This window comes from Calypte anna, chromosome 1 (assembly GCF_003957555.1).
Source record: "Calypte anna isolate BGI_N300 chromosome 1, bCalAnn1_v1.p, whole genome shotgun sequence".
NCBI classification, from domain to species: Eukaryota; Metazoa; Chordata; class Aves; order Apodiformes; family Trochilidae; genus Calypte; species Calypte anna.
The window spans coordinates 72,270,705-72,298,586 of record NC_044244.1 but is presented as its reverse complement, the minus strand read 5'-3'; positions in this window follow the sequence as shown (position 1 = coordinate 72,298,586).

Sequence of the window (27,882 nt, the reverse complement as noted above, 5' to 3'; positions counted from 1 at the left end):
AGCAAGTTTCTTAAATCTTAAGGACCAGTGAACCTTCTGTGCCTCTAATTAAGTTCTTTTTCTGTTTTATTTTATATATATGTATATAGTTGGCAATTAAGTAATTGTAAAGAATCTAAACTTTCTGCAAGTATAACAATGCATTAGATTCTGCAACAAATAAAGGGTACTAGTGACTGATTGCTTGATTCTCTCCCTTTAGAAACTTTCATGAATAGTACATTAGCAACTGGTCAAATTACCATCATTATATCTTCATCTTTGTGCCATAGTATCACCTCAGTTATAGGATATGGTATTGGATCAATAAGAAAGTTGTTGGAAACCATAATTTTTCTGCTCCCTTAAGAAGGGAGAGGTGGAAGGGGGAAACCATGTAGTGATAGGACAAGGATTAACAGTTTTCAGCTGAAAGCAGTTAGATTTAGGATAGACATTAGGAGAAATTTTGTAGTGAGGGTGGTGAGACACTGGCACAGGTTGCCCAGGGAAGTTTTTTGTTGTCATCAAGGCCTTTAAGGACACTCAGCATCTCCAGAAGCAAATGCTGTATCAGTGGGGGTGCCGTTCACTACAGTTTTTCTGGGTCCAACTGCTGCTCCTGAGTGGGTGATGATGTTCCATTTCCACTCATCAGAAGCTTTCAGGGAGAACAAGTGTTAGCTTATTGAGATGCTGATTTAATACCCAGTCTGCACTACTGGATGTACTTGAAGCAATTTCAGCAAACAGATTTCCCGATTTCCCAGTTTTCCCAAATTTCACTTCAGTTGGGTGTTTATGCTTTATGATGGAGACAAAAATACATACCAAAACAACTTCAAGATAGCCACATTCAACACAATTTGTTTCTTTAAAAAAAAAACCTCAAAGACAGGCTGTGGAACAGAGATATGTATTAAATGGATTTTAATTGAGTAATAAAAAAAGAACCACTTAGTATCAGTTAATATTCCTAAGTAATAATTATATCTCTGTTACTCAAGAATCTGTTTGAAATGAGTGTTTGGTTTTTTGTGATTAAAAAAATCACAGAAACAAAAAACAACCTTTATTAAGCAACAAGTTTTATAGTAGGACAGACCATTTGAGAGGTTTTGGTATTTTTTTTCACTGCTTTTACTGGTAATTGCTGGTCTTGTACAGCACAGATGAAGAGTCACAGTTCTTTAGAAGCCATTTTGTATAATAAATGTTACTTGGTATTTTTTAGTATCCCACTTAATTAATGCTAATTCTATTTTTCTTCTCTTTACTGTTGGTCTAATGCCTGTTAATGCATTTCTAGGAAAAACATTATTTAAACACCAATAGTAAAAAAAATAAGTTCCATTATGATATACTTACATCTGTAGAAAGCAAACATAAGGAAGCTTCTTTAAAATCAGTTTGGCAGGGTGGGAGCTGAAAACATCCATCCTAGTGGAACTGAGATTCTCTAAAGGTGTAGTGTTTTAAACGGAATAAAATCTTACAGCTTTATCCCTCATTTCAGAGGGATATATTATTCTGTGGAGTAGCAGAACTCAAGGGTGTAAGAAAAAAAAAAAAAGACATAAAAGGTAATAAATTACTGCCATTACCTCTAAAGTTGATACATATTTTTGAAAGTTCTGTATAATTAAAACTTACTCTATCAGTTTGGTGCTGAAAGATGCAGGCATGTATGTTTTGCTTCATGAACTGTCTGAATGAAAATTTAACAGTTTCTTAAGCCATGTTTCAATGATCATACACATTTCTTCAGAAACTTTTAATCTGAAAATGTGTGTATCCATCTCCATCGTTCTGAGGCTGAACATTAATTATTCATTTACATGAAATTTAAGAAGGTGAAAAAATTCTAAAATTGACTAAAATATACAAGATAACCATTGCAAAGTAAAATATGTTTACTTCAGAAGCTGAGTGTAGCTTGAGGATGAAAATGTAATTTTCATGGAGTTTTATTCCACCACCCACTGAAATGGTGATACTTTATCCCTTCCTGACACAGGGGCAGATAGAGATTTGATATATTTTGTTAGGGGTGTGAGACTTTGTTAGTTTTCTTTTGTAGGAAGACTTTCATATTTCATTGAGAGAGAAAAAAAGCCTTTATGCATTTCTTATGGAAGAGGTAGGATGCAAAAGGAACTGGATATACCAGTAAAAGAATGCCACAACCACAAGCTCATCCTGAAAGTTACACTATAGAAATGAACTGCTTTCTATGAAAGCCTTCTCTTCTTCGTTATCCAAACTCTTAAAGATGCTGGAAGACTTAATGTCCTGTTCTGTTTTTTGATCACTTTTAAAATTTCTTCATATAACTGGCTGAAATTTTTCTTGAATTACAGAAACTTTATTTGCTTTAACTTTTTTATACTCGTTTCCATCTTTGATTTTTTTAAACTGAAAGCCTGAAAGGAAGAACAGAATGAAAGTTTTAGTGTCTTGGAACATGAGTGTGTGTCTTTGTGACTGGGGATGTTGCTTCAGGCTGATCAGTATTGTAGTACAGATAAAGAAATAAGATGCAGTCAGACCTACAGGCTACAGGGACATAGTGGTTCCATTACAGTATCTCTGTAGGCAGACACTGAAGAGAAGCAGACTGAGCAGCATGCACTAAACCACAATCTAGATGTTCATCTAAGTTTTGTATTCTCCTATCCTACCTGGAAGCTCAACAGATTTATTAAAGTGAAGTTACATGGTTCTGTAAATAACAAAGGGCTGTGGACAAGACAGGGGATGTCAGTTATGGGGTCAATAGTCAGTATCAAAATAGAAAGTGCATAATTGCACTGAGGTATTGAACATTCTCAGTTGCATAAAAAAAATCTATAATCAGTAACTTCTGGTGTGCAATTTATAATGTCCAACATTAGTGGAAACTGGAGACTTTTGAATATGTCACCACTTATTTGTATAAAAGCTCAGTCTTCTAGGGATGGAGTCAGAAAACAAGTTTACAGTAATGCATGGTACTTATGAATTCTGACAGTATTTTCCTATAATATCATGAGTGGACTTAAAAATTATGTAGCTCAAGGAGGGAAAACAGAATATAGAATGAATTAAATTATATCCCTTCAGATGAAGTCTGTAAGATGGATAGTACTAGTGCTTTTACTGTGCTTGCCCTATTAGTCTAATCTAAAGGATAGCAATATGGGATTGAAATTTTTTGTGTGTGTCATTTGTTGAATTGCCAGCCCAGCATTCCATTATGACTCTATCCTGGCTCAAACCAGGACAGTTTGTGTGACATATTCTGAACTCAAAAGGAGCTACTCCCTAAACTACCCTGCATCTACTGACTGTCAGATGGGTCAGGTATCAGTCTTGAACAAAGCCTGTCACGTGCAGAGCTCATTGTGAGACAAGGCCTCAATTTTTACAGTGCAAAGATGTAAAAAATTGTAATCCATATTTTATACAGGGGGAAAGTGGGTCATAGTTGGGTGATTTGTTGAAGGTCACATATAGAATTTTCTATCAAAACCAGGTACAAAAGTCAAATCTGCTTCCAGACATGTTTTTTTCAGTCGTTTATTCTTTCCTGGTCTTAATCTTAAGAAGAGCTTGTCTAGATAACAAGGCTGAAGAAATAGCTTTGTACCTTTTATTAGTATAATCTCAAAAAATGCTTCTTTAATAAAATGCCTTTCTTGCAGACTTGCACTGTAGTATAAGGGAAATGTGTAGTTCAGGTAAGGTGTTCAACTGCAATGGGTAAATTCAGTATGTTGTTGTATTTGATAGAATAGCAGTTGAATCCATACCCTGAGATACTACAATAGGTGCATACCCCCTTGAATGTAAGAGTCTTCACCAGGTTTAGGCTTAGATGGCATGCTAAAAATAGCCAGCTCTTTCAGACTTTGATAATTTTTCCAGTAGACCTCTTGCCACAAGTAACAATTTTATTTATTACAGCATGATCTCAAGCTGAACTATCAAATTATTTTCTGAACACAAGGAAAAAAGAAAGAGAGAATATCTTTCTTTTGATTTGGTATCTCAGTAATAAGACAAAGATTTCAAAGAGCAACTGTTAAGATTTAACACCTCCCCCCCAACATCTAAATGAATGACAGATGGTTTTTATTAACCCTGTCCCCTTTGCAGAAAGGGAAAAGGAAGAGAATAAGGGAGAGAGAGAGATTTAAGGATTGGAAACTAAACTACACAGCTTTAATGAAAATCAGAATGATGAAAAAGAAAATAAGTAAGTACAAATATATACAAAAATAGATATCATGGTCCTTTTCCATGATGCTCACATCACCACTGAGGCTGAAGGGCAGTGGGAAAGTCCCAGACGAGCTCCTGTATTCAGTGGCATATGGGAGCTGGATACAGGAACACATGGGTCAAGACCAGAGGAACAGAGAGATTGCTTCGAGGATGCTGGCCGTGGACAAAGAGATCTTGACCCTCATGATCCCTCAGATTTATACCAAATATGATGTCTATGTGATGGAATACTTCATTTGATCTATCTTGGGTCACCTACCTGGTTCCCTTCTCCCCACAGGAGGGTCACATGTGTGACCCCTGTCCTCCCTTTTATGTCTGGCAGATGAGTAGTTCAGCAGAACCAAGCACTGGCCTTGGTTTTGGTTGGAATAAGTTTAATCCAGAGCCTTTCTGCATACCATTCTCCAGCAAGAACTATAAACAACAAGCATTATTGGTCCTAGGAGCAGACACTGAGTGAAAAAAAAACATGCTGAATGTGTAGTTGCTTAGAAAGGCCTTAACTGAAAAGTAAAACTACTAAAAAGAAAATTGGTTCTATCCTGGCTAAACCAGGACACTAACCCCTGTGAATAAACAACATCATGACCTGGCCAAATAATTCCCTTTTTGTGGTGCAGTTCAATGTAGTGAAATGAGGCAACCAGGTGCCACTAATTACCAGGCAGTGGGCATGAGCTTGTGTTAAGCCCACCTGTGCCTGATTAGGGAGGGCCCCAACTGCGCATGAGCAGGATTAGGGGGCCAATAAAAGGTGAGACTCAAACTCAGCTCACACTGGAACTTGCAACCTCGGCATGCTTGGCTTTAAGTGCTGCTTTCAGCACTGCACTACCTTCATTGCTCCACTAGAGCTCACCGCCGTCAGGATGAGGCTTGAGTGGCGCAGCCGGCTAAGCACGTAATGACACAACCCCAGAAATGCTGAGGCCACGGGTTTGAGACTCCTCAAAGCCTCACCCAGACGGCGATGAGCTCTAGTGGAGCAATAAAGGTAGTGCAGTGCTGAAAGCAGCACTTAAAGCCAAGCATGCCAAGATTGCAAGTTCCAGTATGAGCTGAGTTTGTGAGTTTGAGCCTCACGTTTTATTGGCCCCCTAATCCTGCTCATGCCCAGTTGGGGCCCACCCTAATCAGGCACAGGTGGGCTTAACACAAGCTCATGCCCACTCCCTGGCAATTAGTGGCACCTGGTTGCCTCATTTCACTACAGTTCATTGTGTTATAACGTTAGCTAGTGGCTTGAGAGAGGTGGAAAAACAAGGAGAAATGCATTGGACAGCACAGATGCCATTATGGTGTTAAATGTCCAGAAAAACTTTCAGCATAGGTGAAAGTCAAAGGCAGAGAGAAAACAACCAGCACGTTTTATAATGATGGGGGAAATTAAATGGGCCTTGAGATGTTAGAGCGTGGTTTTTTCCTTTCTTGTAAAAACTGTAACTGAAAATTTTTTACCAAGAGAGTTCAACTCAACTTGAGCTCCTTCATCCTGATAAGGTAAGAAAGTATATTAGAATGTGTAACAACAATACAATATAGAAATATATAAAGTTCATATATAAAGGTATTAGTACAATAAGAAATAGCATGGTATGCACATTTCTATACCCATAAATTTTTTCATACTTCTATTGTAGGAAGTTTCACTGGAATGACATAGCTTACCATCATTTGCCTTTGAAGGCTCCAAATGGAGAAACTGTACATCAAAAACACTTAAATGTTTCTCAGATTTGGGGTGCTAACAGATATCTTCTTCTTCCTCTGGATCTAAATTACAAGACCACAGGAGGAAATACAACACTCTAGTCAACTGTTAAGCAAAAAATGTTTTGGTGTGTCAGAAAAGGGAATCTGCTCAACTGCTGAAATTACGTTCTAGTCTCCACTGCAATTATTTTCTCCATGATTTTACAAACTAAAATTAGATTTTCTTCCAGTTTTTTTTGTGTAACCCAAGCTGTGGTTTTGTATGTCTTCACTTATATTAAAAGGAATTAGTAAATATAGACCGTAATTTGAAAGCAAACGTACATTTGCATTGGCATACTGTGAAAACTGCTGGAGGAAATGACTGTAGAGATGATAACCCAGAATTTCTGGGGAGATTGAGAGCTGGTTTTGGTTCTCATCTTTTCATGGTCTAGGTTGAATACAGTCATGTATAACATGTAGATGCATACTGATGCCTCCAGACCAGCCTCTTGTGCATTCCTGGTCCCTACCACCAAAACTCCCAGATTAAAAATCTGTGGCTCATTAAACAGCAAGGGAGGAGTATATTGCCTTAGAAATATTACAGTCTGTCAGGATTGCCTTGTCCCAGAGCCGAGACTTATCTGTAAAACCTGCACACAATTACTTTATAATGATTTTATCCTGGCTCATTAGGAGAGCAGCTACCACTGAGATTTAAGAGTAATCATGCAGCTGTACCAGAGATGCAGAATCTGTGGATCTTGAAGTGGCACCTAAGCACTTACTGAACTGGCTTTAAGGCCTAGAAATTGTAAATGAGATAGGAAAGAGATAATACAAAGCTTGCAAAATATGTCCAAGATATTGTATAACGGCAAGGATTTACCTGAAATGTCACTGCCATTCTCTGCATAATTTATTGAATAAATTTGTTGGACACTGCTTAGAACAATATTCTTTTTAAATTTTGGATTTGAAGTGTATTGTAAGCCTGTGCTTGATTTAAAAAAGGATTGTAATGAGATACCTTTGCTAAATGTATCTAGAGTTCTTTTTTTACTTGTATTTTAACCTGTTAGGAACCTAAATTATATTTTTCCAGTTCACAAGCTCACGTGCACACAAAACCCTGTCCATGATTTTACAGACAGGGAGAAGTGGAATAGAGGAACTGTCCCTGTATCTTAAAAAAATTGAAGACAAAATCCTCGGAAATAAATTAAAACTCTAAGGTGCTGGCTTTTGTTTTGTTTTGTTTTGTTTTTTCCTGGTTCTGCATTTTGAACATTGAGATTTTTTTTTGCACTGGGAGAAGCAGAAGCATCTTTAAAAAGACTTTTAAAAGTATTTTTGGAAGAAAAAGTGAGCCACACTAAGTTGTGAATAACATAAGAGGACAAATGCAAGAATTAGAGGGTATGAATTAGTTTAAACAAGCTATCTTGTTACTTTCTTTTTATTTAAAAAGAGAACACACTCATAATTTTCCCTTTAAGTGAATCAAACTGTAAAACAAAATGCTACGAGCAAAACAATGCAATTATACTTGTAACTTTTACTAGACATACCATTAATCTGGTTGTTTGTATAGAATATATTATCTGCACACTTAAGGCTGGTGCGGCTTGCTTTATACACTAGAGAGTAAATAGTTGTAATGAATTTTACTCTTCACATGCTATTTAATATACAAAACTCTTCAATTTCACCAAAGGCACTGCAGATTTAAAAGGGCTGATAGCTAAACCACACATTTATATGAGCAAAAATGATAATTTTTTTCTTGCTGTAATGAGATGACCAGACTAATGGATGGAGGGAAAAAAGGAAGGAATAGATCTAACGGTGCTCTGAAAGCAATTGAGACTAGTGAACAGAATTTCTGTTTTCAAGTATCAGAGCAGAGCTGTGCAGCTTTTCCCTTCTCCATTTCACACTGCCTTCTAACAAGTGCAACAATGAAATTCTTGCATTTGTAGAAAGCCCATGTCATGTGTGTAAGTTCTTGCCAAGGTTTTAATGGGTTTTGCAGTGCACAGAGCACTACATTGAGTGTAGCGAAAATCTTCTCGCCTGTTTCATTCATCTTCGTCCCAAATTCAGTCTACATCCCAAATAACCTTGCATCATTTGATACTGTCATGATCATTCTTGAGATACACGGTGAGCTGATGGGGCAAAGTCAGCAAAGAGCAGCAGCCAAATAATTCTGAACACTTTTGTCTCCCACTGAGATAATGCATATACTTTTTTTTTAGCAAACTGTGCCAGAATAAGGAGAGTTTTCTGTCACAGACAGTTAACACAACTGATGCCTAGAACTACTGATTGTAGCTGCCCAATCTTCTAGTTTTAGTCATTGCTTTATTTCCTGTGATATAGGATGCATATAACTGCTTATGGGTGAATGGTAATGACAGCTCTGCTTGTCACCCAGTACAGGGCAGGTGCTGTGACTCGGTTAAGTTTAGATGAAGTTTGTCTCTTGCCTTCACTGCAAGGGAGGAAAGGCTTCAGTTACCTCAGGGCATTAATGTTCAGCATTTAACTGGGTTATTCTCTATTGCTGTCAATATTTTGTATATGTTGTAGAAGCACGTTTAGATTCCTGATTAACATAATTTTACAAAAACAGTTTTTTTTTCCTTCTGCATGTAATGCTTCACCTGCAACAACCTCTTTTCTGCGACTTCAATACCTGTGGTTAACTTTGATCAACTAGAAAAAAGTCAGGGAACACTTTACTTAAATTCTCTAAATATCAGTTTCATTTTAAGGACAAGGGCAGGGTTGAACAAATGCATTTTCACTTCTTGCTTGTCCTTTCAACCAACTAGCAAACAATCCCTATGTTTGTTTTATTGGTAGTTTATATTTATATAAAAAAAATATATGGTACTTTAAAAACCATATCATTGAACACTACAGATTGCTTCCTTCTTAGCTTGGTATTAATAATGCATTCAATTGAGATAATTTACTATTTTTCTCCAAAGTCTTTAAACAACTCAGTGTTAGTGTGGAATACAAATTAAGAGAATACTAGGAATTATTTCTGTAATTTGGTCCCCACTGTTCACGGTTTTATATATAGCAACAAGATTTACTCAGGAAGTTTTACATTTTTATTCAAAAATCATATTTAAAATAATATTTATGTGGAAAAATATATTTACATTTTCTCTTCAATTGCGGAACTCCACTTCTTTCACTATCAACAATTCAGAATGGTTGTAAGTAAACTAAGAGTTAGGTCTAGAACTTATAGCTAACCTTCTACCTGGAGCAGTTTCATCAGTGATACTATACAGCTCTTTTGACTTGACAGGGCTACTGATAGCCAGAATATCTGACTGCAGATATATTACTACACCCCTGGCTTGAACACCTCTCCAGGGTAGAATCTCAGTCGTATAAAAGGATTTCAGGTTTTTTACCTATCTTATTTTTAAAGAAGATAGGTCAAGGAAGATAATACATTAAGGTAAAAACATAGTATCTGGCAGCTAAGACTTTCTTGTGTCCTTTACCTTCCAGCCCTTACCGACACAAGTCAATCTTCTTCTGGGTTACTTCTAACTTAAATTCATACTGTGTTTTGGTTTCATATATCTGTTTGATTGACTTTCTTAAGCAATATATCATGGCTTTGAGAATCTGTGCAAATTAAAATGTTCCCTTCAAATAATTTATCTGCATTCACCACACCAAGGAGTAGGGACCAAGCAAAAAGTGGGCTTCTGACCTCCCAGGACAGCGATCAAGCTGAGGCAGTCATGGAAGTGCAAGAGCCACAAGAGCCATGGAAGTGATGTCTGTGAGAGAAGCTTGCCCAGCATCAACAGCAGTTCTTATAGAAGGATACACAAGTGCAGCTTCCACAGGCAAAGCATCCCAGAAAACAGGCTAACAACTCCAGAAAACACTGATCATGTCTGTTTGGGGAGGGATTAAGATGTATGTCAAATGCAAAAAGGAACTGACGTTATGAGCTATTCAAGATTGATATCAGAAACCAGAGGGACACACAGACTACACTCCGAATATCTCTTTCAAACTGAACCAGAGAAAATATTTTAAGTGTTACAAAACTTAGATTTATCCTTCCAAATCTATCAGTCAAATGTTGTGTTGCCTTGTTCAGTGTGCCACTCAAAACAGCATCACAAGGACAGGATTTTAAGGCAAGCAAATCTAGCGTATAGACGAATGAATCTCAGGAAAAGATGTCAAAGAAGTATTTCCTTCTCAAAAACACCTCTCAAGACCAAACAAACCCTAGCAGAAACACTAGCAGAGGACAATGGTATAAAATAAACAACTAAATAACATAAAGAAATGGTTGTAGGCAAGTAGTATTATCAAAGAACTGCTCTGAGACAGGTGATAATAACCTGGGAGATTTACTCAGCTCAACAATGCTTTTGTTAGCAGTGCTAAAGTTTATGCTAGCACTGGGACCTGATAAGAGATCACCAAGAAAAGAGTCATTACAAATGGTTTTCAGGTAGGCTTTATAGAGGAGACCTTAGCACCTTTATTGATAAAAAACACAGTCATTCAGAATTTGGCCTTGTAATATCCAGCCTGTCTAGAAGTAACAAACAGACAGATCAATTAAAATCTTTAGAGGCTATAAGTAGAGAAAATAACAAAACACCAAGCCAAACAACAAGAAGAAAAAACAAGCAAACAAAACACACCACCTCATGATGTATTATTAAAAATGCAGTGTTTGCATAAGAAAAACTAAAAGCTTATATATCTTGGAAGAAGGTGCTCCACAAAAAGTAAGGGAAAATCCACAAGAAGGTTAGATATTCCCTTTGATAAAAAAGGTAGTGGACCTTTTTTGATCTGAGAATAAACATTGTCTTTAAAATTTCAAGTACTTGACATCCTTATTCCAGTTTACCTTGTTGCATTTAAGATTTTAATGATTTAATTGATACAAAGATGCAGGTTGCACACTAAAATTATCAGATGAATTGACTTAACATAGGTTGATGTCAAACAAGTATTTATCTTCTCTCATGTTTATCATGACCATCAACTTTAAAAGTCCTCATATTATGTAGGTGTCCTGTGACAATTTGCTTCTGGACTCTTTCTACATGGTGGCAAAAGGATTCAAGTTCAGATGTACCTAGTAGAATGGCATGTTCAAGGCCATATATGCTTTAATGGAAATAATAGGTCGGTGTTTGGAGTGAAATACTATCTTACATGGAAAAAACCAGAAAAACCTTGCCCTCTTGTGGCTGGAAAACTAGGAAGCAGATATAAATCCTGTTTTCACTAGTTGGTTTCCAGTTCATAATTGTAGACCGAATAGTTTAGCTGGCTTTAATAACTGAAGTCTTCCATAGTTTCAGATCTGCAAGAAGAGAGACAGCTACTAAGTCACTTCATATTTGAACTAATTTTTCATTGGAGAAAAAAAAAATGTTGATACTGTACTTGAAAGTAAATGGAAATGAGTAGAAAAAACTGAACTGGTTGAACTAGCAATAATAGGAACAGCTGAATCTATATATCTTGCTGTAATGTGCAGCCATTTTATTTTTCGAGTTTTTATTCTGGAAAGGCACAATGCAGATATAATTTCATATACAATATAATCCGCTTCGCAATTAGTGTGCAAAATCTGTCCCTGCCTGATGTAAATCTTCCTTTTAAAACTAAATTTCTTAGTAACTAAAATAATACAGCATTAATGGAAAGCCACTTAAAGAACACTAGTCATGCATTTATAGAAATAATTCATTTTCTTGGTATCCAATCTGTGTAAATCAGGGCAGGAATTTTGAACATTGCTGCTCATTTCGTCTCATTACCCTACTTCAATCCATTGACTTTTGAGGTTATCACTCTGCATTGGTCCCTTTTTGATGGAGAATTAGGGCATGTCAGACATATCTCAAACAGAAGAATTAGGTAGTAAAATAAACATATGATTGTGAGGAGCATAGCTAATTACATTCTAAAAAACATAGAATGAATAATCTTGCCTGTAAGTTGTCTCCTTAGTCAAATAAGTGTCAGTTACTATATTGAATTCATAGCTGTTGTGTATTAAATAGTGTATTTATCTCTTGTGAGAAAAAGGTGTTCACCATGGAAGGGGCTGTTATGGCAGTCCAGTATACTTGCCTGATACAGAGCACCTCCTATGGGGGCAGAAGAAACCCAAGATTTTATCCTTTCTGTTAAGGCAGACAATCTGTTAGTTTATTTTTCCAAAGTATACATAGTTGTTGTTTCCTTGGCCAAATCTTATTTGCCTTATTTCAAAAATTCTGCTCCCTAAACTTGATTGGAACTAACCTTAGTGTTAACCACCTTCCATGTTTAATTTGAACTCATTCAAACTTTTCTTTGTCATGGTTTCACAAACAGGCTTTCAAAACAGGAAAGAAAGATTACAGATATTTTTGTTTTCAACATAACTTTTCCTTTACTTTAAAAAGAGATCAACTAGTTTCATTTTGGAATACATTTTTCTTATTAGCTCATGTAGAGTGAACTGTAATTTTCATAAGAGAGCTAACCTCATACAGTCACTTACTGCTATGGGAATAAAACAGTCAATTAAAATATAATTGTTTTCAAGTATGAAAAAAATCTCTTTCACATTATAATCAGTTAGATGGCAAACATACAAAGATTCATGTTCATGGAATTACAATTATTTCATTGTTTCAATAAGAAAAAAACCTTCTATATCTGTTTATCTCCAAACTTTTTGGTCACTGCTGTCTTTTCCTTTCTAACACTAGATTGAAGTTTCTTTAGTATTGTCTTCCAGTCACTGGGGAAGTTCATGTAACCAATAATATCAGTCTTTAAGAAACTGTTGTGTTTTCACTGGATTGCATGAAATTTGACAGAATATTGCAATTTACAGTTTCATAGTAAATAAATTATTTAAGGCAGAATGTTCAACTGCCTTTAATAATTTACAGCCTGAAAACGGTGTAATAGGCAAACTCTAATGGAAAAAAAAACATTGCAGTATATCTTGAATACTTGATTAAGGTGTACTTAGGGAATCAAAGTCTGTTATCAAACTATGCTCATACATGTTATCCTTTCATCAATTGATTCTGTTTTATAACAGATAATAAAGTCTGATAAACCAAATGACTGCTGTGCAGTCATTAAGAGAGAACTTTTTAGAAATTTTGGAAGACCTAAATTTCAGGGCTTCCTAAAACCTATTACAGAATGAAATTGCAACTTTCTAAATTATAACTAATTGCTATTTAAGTCATTAAAATCCTGTGTGAGAAGTATAAGACTTAGAATGCAATGTGTTTTCATTACCTTCAAATCTCACTGTAGTTTTAGTGGAAATCTGAAGATAATCACAAGTAATATAAGGTAGCACTGGTAATAAAATAATTCGTAGATGTGATTGTCCAACAATAGAATACACAGTGTAAATTTAAAACAATTGTGTTAGAAAATATTTTTTTGCCTGAACACATGGCAGATGATAAACATACTGTAAGATGAATTGAATGGAATTTTTAAAAGGAAAATTTTTTCCCAGTATCATATATAGCACTGTGAAAAAGTACATTGCCTTCCATTGCAAGAAGACATAACTGAAGTACATTCTCATTGCAGGAATTAAGCAACCTGTGAGCAAGGAAATGAAGCTTAAGATGGTCCACTTTTGGCATATGAAAAGGTGAATTTGAATTTTTCCCTAAAGACCATTTAAAGGCTCATTAGCGACAAGCAGAAGTTCAAGGAGTTTCAAGTTGCTAATAATTCTGTCCCCTTCAGATATACAGCCTTTTACTATTGCCATACATGAGTTACTGGGGCTTTCATTTGCAAACTTGGGAAACTGTAGAAAATCTCAGCATTTGATGTAGATGTTCTCCAGTCTGCTGTGCATCAGCTATGATAAACACTCCTTCTTCTTCTAACTATTTGTGTGCAACCTTCATGGCTTCTGGAAGTTTTAAAGGGATAAAATCTAATGTGAACAATGAGAGAAGCTAAAAGTGGAGATAAAATATTATCCTAATTACTCCTAGCCCCTCCTAGACCCCACCCATAAGAATCAGTCCATAACATAAACATCCAGCAGCTGAAATCCATTGCTGTTTGTATTGAGATCATCTACAAAAATAGAAATTTCTATTTCAAACAAACAAAACCAAAACAAAAAAACAACCAACAAAACTAAGAAAAATCTAAATCTTACTGAAAGTAGGCTTATTAGAAAATAAAGTGGCAATGGGACTTATTCAAGGGACAAGCAAGCCTAGTTACAGATGTAACTAGGAGGCAGTTCTGTCTGCAGTGCAACCCAAAAACTGGTATGCTCTTCCTTCCTACCTGCCTCACAAACTTGGGGCATCAAGAAGCTTAAAATCTCAGCTGAAAAAAATGCATTTTAGAAGTCCAGAATTTCTGTTCCTTTCCTATTGTGAGTTCAGACTCTCCTGGTGTGTTATTTGTGAATTACATTTTAAAGTGTCTCCTTATTCCCATATACACCGTAGAAAACATACATGCCTAAATTAAGATTAAACTCTAATACAGAATCCAGTCCCTAAAAGTTTAATGCTAAAATACCAAACTTGTAAATGGATGCTCAAGCTGCTGTGTGTATTTATGCTCTGTATTCAGAATGAAAACTGACAATGGGAATTGGTATTAACAACAAATCATTTCTCTGATCTCACAGAGCAAAGCAAGTGAGGATATGCACAAGATTCTCTGGAGGTCAAAGTTGAAACCCTGCTATGTTCAGCAGTTGTGATGACTGTTCGCTTCTTTAAAAATCAACATTTCAGCACCATGCAAGGCAAGTGGTCCCCAGTGGCTTGTAAAGCAGGGGTTTATGTTACTGTATGTCCTGCGGAGGATTAGTGATTGCACTGTGTCACTGTCAGTCTCTGACTTGATGGAGAGTGCTTTGGTAAGTGTTGCTATAGATTTCTCAAGTCAGAGGGCATTCATGAGCATATGAGTTCCCAAAAAGGAAAAATTATAAGGTTAGGACTTTGTTGTCAAAAATCGCAGCAGTGAATAAGTAGGATGGGGATGGCTTGAACACTGTGTTCATTGCTAAGAGCTCCAAAATTACTTTTAAAATGTAGATCAACAAATTTCCCATTGAGTATAAAATTGAAGCTTTGGACTTGAATCCAAAGATGAGAAGAAACTTGAAAACACTGGGCAACAGAATATTGGCGTGTTGGCATCACCTGAAAGCCTTAAAAGAAACTAAAGATAGTACAATTCTGCATAACTTTTTCATATGCACTGTATTATTAAAGATAAATCCTTTCAAACAAACACCTATACAGGATTTTTATAAGAAGGATGCATCTCCAAGAATGCTTAGAAAAAGCCATTTTAATGGAAGAAAAAAAAAAAAATCTCCCCCTAAGGATGCTTAGTTGCTTCTCATGGTGTGATGTGCCATTCCGTGGAATTGTCTCTGTCTCAAATGACAATTTGGCAAGTCGAACGCTGGGCTTAGACTCCTGATAAACCCAGGGACTGGAAAAGTCAGGTGTGGGGGGGTCTTGCCCCGATGGGAGCCAGCAGGGAGCTGGCGGCCCCGGCCAACGATGGGGTAACGACCCGGGTGCGGGCCGGTCCAGACAACGCCTCCGGTCCTTTCAGTGCGGGGAGAGATAAGTGACATTCCCCGAGTTTCATTCAGTCTCCAGAGCGGTGGGAAACTCAGAGGAATACATTCCCGAAGTTTGAATCAGCCGCCAGAACGGCGGGAAAGTCCGAGGTATGTAATGGATGCCGGTGCCTTCATTCGGTGCTGCCGAGCTCCGGCACCGCAGCTCCGTCTATGAATGGGACCGCCACCCCAGAGAAGATCGTCGGACGTCTCTGGATTCGTGGCTGCTGATATCTTTATCTCTTTCTCTGTAGATACCTTTCTCTCTCTCTCTTTCTCCTCCTCAAGCAAAACTCGAGCTAATAAAAAATAGAAGAATATATTTGGAAAGAGAACGACATTTTTCATGTAAAAAATGGGCAACCATGGAATAGCTGTACAACAAAAGACTTAGCAAGAGAATTTTGTTTCTAAGAGTAGATTAGATAAGAGTTCCCTTACATTACTGGATCAAGAAATTTATAGATGTCCTCAGCAGGAATATTTTAACATCACTTCAGAAACCTAGCTCATCTATATGCTGTTCTGGGCAGGATTAGGGTTAAAATCTGAAGTAAAATCATTGTGGATGCAATAGTAACTTGGAACACAAGTTCTGGTTTCAGAAATATCATTACTAAAATGATGAATAACATGTTGAAGACAGTGCAAAACTGATTTCTTTGTATTACACCTGCTACCTTTATTAGAAACTTTTTTTTTCATTAGAAAATGAAAAAAAATTCATTAGGAAAAAAAAAAAAAGTCTGGTATAGTTACTGGGATTTGAAGTCCAATAGGTTTCTTCAGAAATGGGGAGAAAGCCAGAGAGAGAGAGAGAGAGAATTCAAATTCTTAGGTGGAGGAAGTGCCTTCTCTAAATATGTGGTCTTAAATTCCCAGTGTCAAAAAGATTTTCTGATATTCCAATTCCTGTTAAATGTTAATGCTTTGAAAAATTACTGGTGGTATTACTTTATTAATTTAATTATGTGAAAGACAGAAGCTAGGTTCAAAGGCTAGTACTTAGATGGGTAATTATTTCTTTTTTGTTTCTCTATGTTATGATTTATCTGACTTTTAAGCTCTAAAGAGCTGTTAAAAATAGTGAATAGAGGATAAGTTGAACTTCTCTCACATATTCTCACTTTTCACACTTTAAACTCCTATAGAAACAGTTTTTAGGTAGCGTAAGATGATATCAAAACATGACTTTTCAATTTAAGCCAACAAAAATGAAAATTTTATTAATTAAGGCTTCTAATTATGCAAGCTCTCTATCCCTAATTTCATATATTTGTAACATAACAAAATTAATTTTAGATTAATAATCCTTTGGATTAAAACTCTGTAAAAAGCCAGAGATGTCCAGTGCTATCTTTGGCTTTTTCCTTGATGCCTACTTTGGATGTCCAAAAAACTTTTTTAGTTCTTTCTTAGTCCTTCCAGGAATTACTTCTTTTGTCAAGAGCAGCTGTATCAAATGGCTAAAGAACTCTTTAACTGGCTTGAAAAAGATGTAGCTGAGAATGTCCTGTGTAGCCACATACTTTTTATAGGGTGAGTTTTCCACCTGGTTAGAATAGGAAAGCAGGAGAAGGTGTACATCATCACTATCACTGTGAAGGTAACAGATAAGCTTGAAGAGTCAATACAAGTGGTCTTATCCACAAAGAGACCTGTTTGTTTTTTGAAATATTTGTGGGTTTTTTTATCTGGAAGATGAGCATGGTTTTATTGTGGGTAGAACTTAGCTACCAGCTTTCTCAGTATGGATTTTGAATTTGCAGTGCACAGGTGCCAGTCATTACAGCCACTCAGCATTATATGGAAGGTGAATGTTTGTTCCCTAAACAGGCTACACATGTGCAGTGACTGCTCCTGTCTGGAGTGCTTAGCTCTGCAAAGAATAATATTTCCAATATTGCATTTCACAAATGTGTCACTGATCATAGAATCATAGGATGGTTAGAATTGAAAGGAACCTTCTCCAGGCTGAATTGTCCCAACCTGGAGCCTGTATTCATAGAAGAGGAACTCCATCCCTTTATTTTCTTTGTTGTCTCAAAATAACCAGATAAGCCTTTTGGGTGTTCTAAAGCATTTTCGGAAAAGCTGGAGCTATGGCATAGTTAGGCTGTCATTAGGAGAAATGCATTAGATACAAGCGTAAGTGCAAGTTTCAGAGTAGGCTGCTGTAAGGGCCCAAAGAGCATTTCTTCTCCTGGGGGCAGGTACTGGGGGATGTTGAGCTCAGGGCCAGAGCAGCCAAGGTTGGAGCTCAGAGCCAAAAATGAGCAATCCTCATTCTTCTGCTTGCCATGGAAAAATCTCTCCAACAGTGCTGTGGTGCAAGGAGGCCACTGCCAGGGCTGAACCCTTCCTTTAGGAGCTGCAACCCCACTGCACTGTAGTCCTGTCCTGCCTGGCCATGGGCCTGCTGAGCCCAGCACTGACCCCCACACGCAATGAGGTTCCCAATGGCCACAATTGGGAATGACCCCAGCTGTACCCCAGCCTGCCCTGCTCCCCAGCAGGCAAGGCATGTCCTACTATGCCAGGGGAGGTTTTGCTGCTCCCAGCACCCCAACCCCAAGGAACCCCCCAGACAGAGGATGGCAGTCATGCTCAAGCAAGAGCCAGACATGTCCATTGTTTAGGCAAGTCTGAGGTAAAAATCAGGACCACCAGCCAGCAAGGCAGATTCAGGATCAGGCCCAATGTCAGTGAAGATGACAGACACAGTCAGGCACAGTTCAGTGACAGGGGCAGGTCCATGGGGCAGGACAGGTTTGTGTGAAGCTGGGAAGGCAACCTGCCCAACAGGGTCCCCTGGTATTCTTGAACAGACTGCAATGCACCAGGAGCTGTAACTTGGGTGGGGGATGAAAGTTAAGAGGCTCATCTTAGAACAGGTCCCACGGGCAAGAGGCTTGCCCTGGCTGAGGCTTCTCTGTGGTGCTGTCCTGGGGACTCTTCCCATGGCTCCCAGCAGGAAAGGGACAGCTCTCAGCTGCTCTCTCTCTATGCTGGCCCTGAGCCCCAGCTACCGAATACCCAGAAGAGATGCTCTTGTAGCCTTAGAGCAGCCAGCTTTCACTCCTCAGCTCACAGTCTAGTTTGATAGCTACTTATTTATCAAGGCCTTGCTGGAATTGAAAGATGAGTTTGCTGTTTTGCATCCATCTTAGACACTGACTTCTTTGGTCGTATGTAGATGGGGTGTTTCGCACATTCTGTTACAGAAATAGAAATAACTGCCATAGATATTGTGGTGGCTGAACTGGTACTGTGTGTCTGGCTGCAGAGCAGCCCAGTGGAGCACTATTCCCTTCCTCATACACCTAGGAGCTTTTCCAGTCTCATTGTTCTCTCACAGATTTTGTGGTTTGCAGTGGACCATGGAGAAACCAGTATAATTATTCTTAGCAGCATCAAACTTATAGGTAGTGACAGCTGGCCTTATATCATATAAAGGCTCATTTAACCAATTTCTGTAGGACACTGAGAATATAATGGAACTTCCTTGGGGCACTGTGATCTTCAAAGCACATATTATCACAGCAGGAAATAATCACAAATACCGGTAAGAGAGATAAGATACCTTCATGCTGTGGGAAGAGGTTAGAACACGATGAACTTCCTGAAGTGGGGATGAAGTTTGATACTCACATTGCCACTTGTGATTGCTTAGTACCAGAAATTCAGTTAATCCTTGTGGCCTTCTATGGGACCCTGGATAGGTAGGTGTGCCTCACTGATGCTATTACTGAATTCACACCTTACACTCTGAGAAAATGTATACTCACTGGTGCAAGAGGTGGGAAATGTGTGATACAGGCTCATGATGCCTTTCTGCAGCCATAGATGGTAATTCCTTAGCAAGTGCTTGTATTACGTGCCTAAAACCATCAAATCCTGATAGATATGGCCTGACTTCTAGCAGCTCGAATACTGGAGAGCTGTTAAAAATCATGGCATGTGGACAAGTAGGTTAGCAAAGACTAGAGGGGAAAATGGTAATGGATGTTAGGTAGTCCTGAGGAGAAGGTCTTTTTATATTGTTGTGAATGTGCTGGCTCTGCTTTCTGCTTCCTCCCTTGTCCATTTCTGAACTCACCAGAATTGTTATTATAGTCTACACTGTTAAAGTAGTATCAGTATAGATGTCAAAGAAATACAAACCTTGAGGGATGTTGTGATGTGTTGTCCATGGTTCAAGGAACGGTGCTACTTTTTACAGGTCAAGCCAATATTCTTTGTGCAGGAAAGAGGGGGGGATGCCTTGTTGCACACAACCTAAAACTCCAAGCTAAGCAGCCTTCACTGATGCAACCCTTAAAAATTACCTGAAAAAATTATACAGAAGCTGTCTGAGTATGGTTATCAAGGCATTCTTCAGAACTCTGGAAAAGAATACGTTTGTTGGATGTTTTTGTAACTTATGTTGTTGTGGAATCAGGTGTGAAAAATGTAAGCTGGAGAATAAATGTGAATTTAAAGTTCTGAACCACTGGATTTACTAAAATAAATTCTTAATTCAATATATGCAATAAATATAGCAATTAAAAAAATAGTTTCTCCTCATTAGGAGCAATTTTTAATACAATTGCAGTCTAGACATAGTCAATATTTGAGTTTTTGTTGGTAATATTCTTATGCCAGGTCTTAGTTAGTTCTTTCTTTCATGGTCACTCTCAAATTATTGGTTTCAAATCTTTTTTTTTTTTTTTTTTTTATTCTTATAATATATATATATTTATTTTATATATATATATATATATATATATATATACTGATACTATAATAGAAGTGAAAATATTACAAGGTACAGTTGGTTATGTTACCTTTCAGGAGTTACAGGTATCTACCCTGACTGGTAATTTTGGAAAAAATAAGCTGAATTTATCTGAGTGTAGACCTGTCATTTAATCCTTTTTTATTAAATCCAGGCATTAGTAGCTAAAGTAAGATAATCCAGAGAAAAAATACATGGTAACTATCAGAGACAGTGTAGTAGTTTAGTGTATGTGAGTAGCTACTACAGGGAAAGAAGTCAACTTACCTTTCCAGGCTAAGTGGATGTTACATGCTCAAGAAGTCCACAAGATGGGAAGTGAAATGACTTTCACTTCTTTGATGACTTTTTATGGACCAAAGGTTAGAAGAAAACAGTTGAGTGCCCAGTAGCCAATAAATATATATTATTTTATTTACATTAGGGTATAGTAATACAGTTATCTGTATGTATGTCATTATATACATTATATACATTAAGATTTTGGGGGGGTTTGATTGTGCACTATGGTGGCAGTCCTCTGTTATTTAATTAATTTTAATTTAGAGATTCCCATTTGCAGATTTTTAAGATTTTCCTGTATTTTCCTAGATTACAAATGAGGCACAGTTTCTTCCCTAAAAGTAACCACCTTGCTAGGGAAAAGGCAGTAGTTTTTTGCTGATGATTTTAAATGTTTGTCTTTTTTAAAGTTTGTTTTTACCTTCTCTGGATTCACATAATCATCCTTAAACATTACAGACCATTATAGTACAGAACTTCCCCTGTTGTATGCTTCCTGCATATTAACATATGTCACTGGAAACTCCTCATGGGAAAGCTTTACGTAAGCTGTTGATTTAATCAAAATGTTTTAGATTAAATTTGACAGGATTTTTCTTTTAATTGCTTTTCTTTCCATGGAATATGGTAAGGTCATTAATCTACTTAGTGCTCTACTAAAAAATTTGAAATTCTACTTATAAAAATCAACAGAAAAAACACACACACATATAAAATATTGGATATGGCATTAAGTATTTTAAGAGCAACATATAATTCAGTTTTAAAATTATGAAGATATATTTATGTAAAACCAAAATTTTAATCAAGCTAGAAGTATTATTTGAGTTCTTTTATTCCATTTTAAGAAGTACATTAATTTCTTTGCATGTTTTCTACACAGATTCTGGTTTTTTATATACCATAAAATCTTTCTTTCCCCCAGTTCAAAAATATTTCTCAAGATTTTAGCATTTGATTCCGTTTGAAAACAAAACCCTTATCTTACAAGGTATTAAATAACATGCATGTTTCTGTAATGTAACAATACTTTCAAATTTGAGTTGATAAGTTTTAAAGGTATTTTTTGCCAAAATATTTTTCTGTTTATAATAAACAGAGTTTACATCAACCAGAAAGGTAAAAGAAAAAGATGATAATGCTTTCTGCTTTGAGTTAGATCCAGTCATTTCAGTAGCTCAAAGCTATCATTGTCTTAAAATACCTTAACTCATGCTTGTCTGAAATTTCAGAACAGTGATTTTAAAGTTTTTAAAAGTGCACTTTTATAAAAAGAAATCACAGTCAACCTTTGACTTGCTATATCCCTTCAATGATGAAAGTGAACAGTCTCATGAAATGTGTTTCTCATGAATTTACATTGGTTACTCACTTCATTTTCTATTTGCTAATAAAAATTGGGGTATTGTCTGGAATAAATATGAAGCCAACTATCAATGTATTTTAACCACACTTTGAATTTTACAGCAGGTAATTTCACAAATATATTTTATGTGATAGTTTGGCTCCATACTTTCTTGTGAATTTATTACTTACAGCAATACAACGTTTCTCTTGAACTAACATTGCATATTTTACTACCTCAAGCAGATGTTCAGAAAAACTTGAAAAGCCAGAAATATCTTTTTACTCCAGTTCAAGTGCTCATTTCATAAATGCAGGGCAGAAAATTCCTTATCCCATTTTAGCAGCTTAGTCACATGGCACAGCTATCTCACAGCCCTCTTCTCAAAATTATTTGAAAATTCTTCAATCCTTTGCACCTCATGGAATATTCATTGTTTATATCTATGAGGTTTCTCTGTGAACTGTGCTTACTGCTTTACATTGCCTCGCTTGCACAGAAACAAACGAACAGTTCAAACTGCACTAATTGACTTTTAATCAAGGGGAGTGAGTACAACTTTGAAGTTAGCTGTAAAAAGCATATTCAGAAGTCAAAACAAAGCTATTTTTAGCTACGTGGTATAGATAATCTTAAACGTATGCTCCTGATGTTCTTTTGGGATGTCAATATTAAAAAAAAAAAAGGAGACTACCAAGAAAAGCCACAGATGGAAACACAGAGTTTTTTTATTGTGATTGAAAGTATGATTAAAAACATAGCTAGAACTGTTTTGCTTTTTTTTTTTTTTTTCATATTTCCGTTTTTGTTAATAATTTATCCACAATTCTTTCTGAAGCTCATGGAAGTTACTCTTGGCTGTACAAGTCCCTCTAGTGGCATCTCGCATGGAACAGACGATCAAAAAAGCTTCGGTTTTCTCATTCTTTATTCACATACTAAAAATCTGACAGTTGAACAAGCAGAACTACATTTCAGTTTTAAACTAATCTGATAGTCTCTGTAATAGTTCAACTTGTATTCATTTTATTCATACTGTGTGTCCCTAAGTTCATTTTATTTTCCTGAAAAATTGTATTGTTGATCTCAGTGGCTTCTCAGTCTTAGAAAAAAGTGTTTGGAGTAAGATCTGCTAAGTTGGTTGTTAGTTCTAACATACTAAAAAGTTAAGGACTCCATGTACTCACCCTTTTCTGGCTTCTGACTATAAAATAAAGTGGTTTGTATTTTGCATTTTGAAAATACTCTTTTCTGTTCAAAATAGCTAGAAGTGATAAAACTAAAAAGGCAGTGTCAATGACTCAAATTTATTTCACCTTTCTCATCTCCATGAGAACAGCATTTCAGCTTAATACTTCTTGGGGCAAAAAGCTTTGATTTCTGCCCATTGTTTACTTTCAATGTGTCATCAAGTAAACGTTTCAGAATTACCAGCAATCCATCTTCAAAAGATATTTTTGGAAATCTAGGTTTAGATTTTTAAAAGCATCTGTACCAAAATATTTCAAACACTTTCCTAAGTGTGGTGGAGTGACCACCACATGATCAGCAGTTCAAGTAGATCTGCTCTCTTCCAAAAAACCTCTTTTTGCTTAGAAGCATGTACATCTCTAAATTGAAATGTCTAGTTGTAGATCTATTTAATCACCGTTTATTGGATTTTATGCTCCACGATTATATAAATCTTTTTTGGAATTAAATAATGATAACAAATCAAAAGATGATGTGATTCATACTGTAAATGCTATATAATATTGAAAGATTTTAGCTAGTAGCTCAGTTGCTAGGTTCCTAAATACACCACCTACCCTTTATTATTGCAGTTTGCCCCTATTACGTCAGCAGTTGATGACTACAACAAATATATTTAGTTCTGTGTATTTACAAAAATATCTTATTCTTCACAGTAATAATAGTGGTATGGAGATAAATTCTGTAGAAGCTTTTTTTGAGGACATCGTAATTTATGTTCATTTTTACATTATCTAATAATTATTAGCAAGACTGACAAAGTATTTAAAGTATTTAAGATCATCCAAATTAATAATTTTCAGGAACTAAAGTGGAACATTTTCTGTTTTATACGAGGTATTGTTTTATTTTAAATTATCCTCTAAAAATAAAACCATAGTCTTACTGAAAAACTTTGCAGTTTCCACAATTTTCAGCAGACAAGATAGTCCTAACAGAAGTCTTCTTGTAAATTGAGGTTTGGAGGTAAAATGTATGGAATAAAATGTTGACAACACTTGTTCCTCAAAGCCTTTAAAGAAAATTGTTTGTTTACCCTCAGTCCCTACAAGCCTGCATGGGATATTTCTGAACAGCCAAAGCACATAGGAGTTTTTTTATATAACTTGCACAGCACCACAGTAAATTATACTGTGAATTAAACCCCAAAGAATAGAAGCAACCATGCATCTAGAAAGTAGGTGTTAAAATCCCGTTCCACATTATTAGAAAACACTGCAAGGATTATTAAGATGCAGGCAGCTGAAGTTGTGGTAGCAAAGGATTTTAGCCAGCACAGTCAGGCAGAAGTTCTTAAGAAACAATGAATCAAAGCAAAGAGAAAGAAACAGAACCTATATAGAGACCTACACTGCAAGCAGAGAAATTTCAAAAGTCAAAGAGAACTCTCCCCGGGGTTACTGGCATAAAACTAAGTCATACACACACCTTGGGTTTTCATTTTTTACTATTACTATACCAGTTTTGACAAGATATAAATTCTCTTGACTGATTACTTTTTAAACCCATGACTTTTAAGAATGCCCATTTTAGTAATCCTGGTTTTTTTCGCCCTCTCTAGTGATGTGGTATGGGATAAATCACTTAATTTGTGCTAAATTTAACAGCAGTGTAATAGCCACTTTTTGTTATTTCTACATACATATATATCTATATCTATATATATAATATATAATTATTTCCTCAAAGGCAAGTGGCATCTCCTTTTTATTCAAGGTTTATTCAAGGTAACTTCCTGTTACAAAGACCCCTTTTTTATCTGTCTTTTTTATTTTATGGAAATGGAATGAAGAAAAGCTTCGAGCTGACATACCACACTGTACCATACATAGTACCAGTTGCTATGTATGGTTCAGATAAGGAAAAGTGTAGCAATTTCTTTCTCATTTACCAAGGCATAAAATCATAATGGTTAAAATCATAATGGTTTTGGTCTTGCAAAATTTCAGAAGGTATTTTGTTCCTTATTTTCCATCAGTAGTTTTCCATCAGTGTTTCATGTTTCTTTAGTATTGTGTCATATCAAGCAACCAAAGCTGCTCTGCCTGTAGAAGGAAACTGGGCTGCAGTTAAAACAGAAGGTTACAGGAAGACAGATGGGAAGAGGGACATTGACAGGCAGGACAAAGGCAGAAAACTCTCTTTAAACTTTGAGACCTTTGGTTACTACCTGTTTTACCTCTTACTGACAACTTCCCACCTGTGTGATCAGTTCAGCTACCTGTTTCAGTGACTTTAGTGTCATTGCAAAAAGCTGTAGCAAAAGTTAGAAGAGAATTAAGTTTGTTTTCCTGAAGGCTTTTCACTCCCACAAGTGATGGTTGTATGACCTTTCTGCCTTACTCGATTTTACAGTTCTGAACACTACTAATCCTGTACATCAAATGAATCAGGAATCAGGCATTAAAGGCAGGAATCAGGCATTGTTTATACTAACAATATAAAAAATCTGCAAAACATTTACAATAAAAAGTCTCAAATATATTTTTTAAAACTGAGTCCTTGTCAATTCAACTACATTTTTTAAATTTATATATACAAATTGAATTTCTGAGGTTTTATAAATAAGGCTTGTTGGCACATAACATTCTTTACCAAGTCTCTTGATTCTTTATAATGAACAGTATTTGGCCCCTTAGCCTGCTCCCCTGGTTTAATTTCCTAAAATGTTTAAGCCATTGCAGTATCAAGGGGAAAGACCAGCACAGAAAATAAATTAAATTTTTAATTTAAACTTTGTTTCAAAATTTGTGAAGGATACACTATTATGTGTATCATTTAAGTGGGTGCACCAGATTAGTTTGGTGATGTTCTGAAGACAATTGCGTATATCTGAAAATAATTTGACTCAACAAATCTGAGAGTAGTGCAGATCATATCAGCCATGTTGACATAATTGCTGCCTATGTCTCACATAACTACATCTTATTGCTATATTTCCATGGGAACAATTGCTTCTCTTAGAGAATAGCTCAACTTGATGTGCAGAAATGTATACATAGCATAACACCAGTTACTAAGACAATGTAAGCACATATAGGAGTTACTGTTCAAAGAGAACATTAGTCTGTGGCAATGATAAACATGTCTACTCTAGTGCCTGAAGCAATTTCTGCATTAAGCTGTAGTTGGATAAGGGCAAAAAGAAATGTCTTTATAATAAGTCTGGTTGTTTGCCTTTATTGTTATTTGTACTGAGCCAGCCTTGGTGTTTTCTCATTTTCATCTACAAAGCAGCAGTACCAAAAGGGAAAAATAATCACGAAGATTCAAATCTTTAAGTAGATACAGTATTAGTTCAAGTAAAACAGGATTTAGCCACAGGGTTTGATTTCAGAAGCAATATATATTCAAGCGTGTGAAAATGTTTCTATTTTTCTAAAGTATTACAAAACTCAATCAGAGTATTTAGATACAGACAGCTCAAATTTGTCTGTATCTAACACCAATCAAAAGCAAAAGACTGGTTTTGTCACAGCTTACAATATGAATTAATCTTTTTGACCTCGCTTTTGGTTTCTCAATTTTTATGAATATGGTGTGAAATTTAAGTTCCTGACTCTTCATAGAAGGGTACAAACTTAAATCTAAGCATCTCTTATAACTTTTTTTTTCTTTATTAGCTTTTAGCTGTAATCCTTCAATAGCAATTTGAAGCATTTGTCATTAAACCTGGGCATAGAATCTTAATGTGACTCAGAATGTTTATAGCATTACCATTATACATTCTGTTATTGCTTCTAATTATTATATACATACCTCACTACAATTATTAATTGATTCTAAATATTCTTAGAAAAGAACCTAAGAAACTATGTGCTGTTAAGAGTGCAATGCCAGTCTTCTAAGTTCCAGGAGATAAACAGCTGAGACACTACCTTGAAGTTTGCCCTCATTTCATTGCTCTCGGTTATGTCAAGAGTATGGGTAGTAAAAATAGAACCTCTCTATTAACTACAGGGGATTTTTTCTCTCTCTCTCTCTCTCTTTTTTTTTTTTTTTTTTTTTTTTCCCCCAAAGCATTTTGTTAGTGAACAAAATTCTTTCTTTCATTTTGAGACCCAACTCAATTTGCAATTAATTCAGCTGAAATTATTTAACTGTCTGAGATGGATAAAGCCCTTATATAAAAGCTCACCTGTCCTGGAATCCCAGGCTTGATTAGTACGGAATTCTGCTCCCTCTTGCATTTTATTTATAAAGCATTTCAGATGCTTTACTAAACCTTGGTCATACCTACATCTTTGGCAATACTGCTGTGAAGACTATGAGGAAAATCTTGGTTTTCCATTGTCAGTGAGACCACAGTTTTTGTGGTCTAGCTATTCCATTCCTCTTTTTTGGGATCTGTGATTAAATTAATTCTTCTGCCTTTATCTGCAATCCCTTCACCTTGCTGCAGCGAGATTCCACTCACTAAATTTAAATATTGAAAATATTCACTGACAACCAATTTGTTATTTCCCTGAGATTTCTACTATTATTAGACCTTCCTGCAAAACATAAATTTCTTAGACTATACCTTTTGCTTTAACTATTAATCCAAATAATTAGATCTACTTTAAGAAACTGCAAGTGAAAACCAAAGTAACTTGTTTGCCTACATCACCCCTT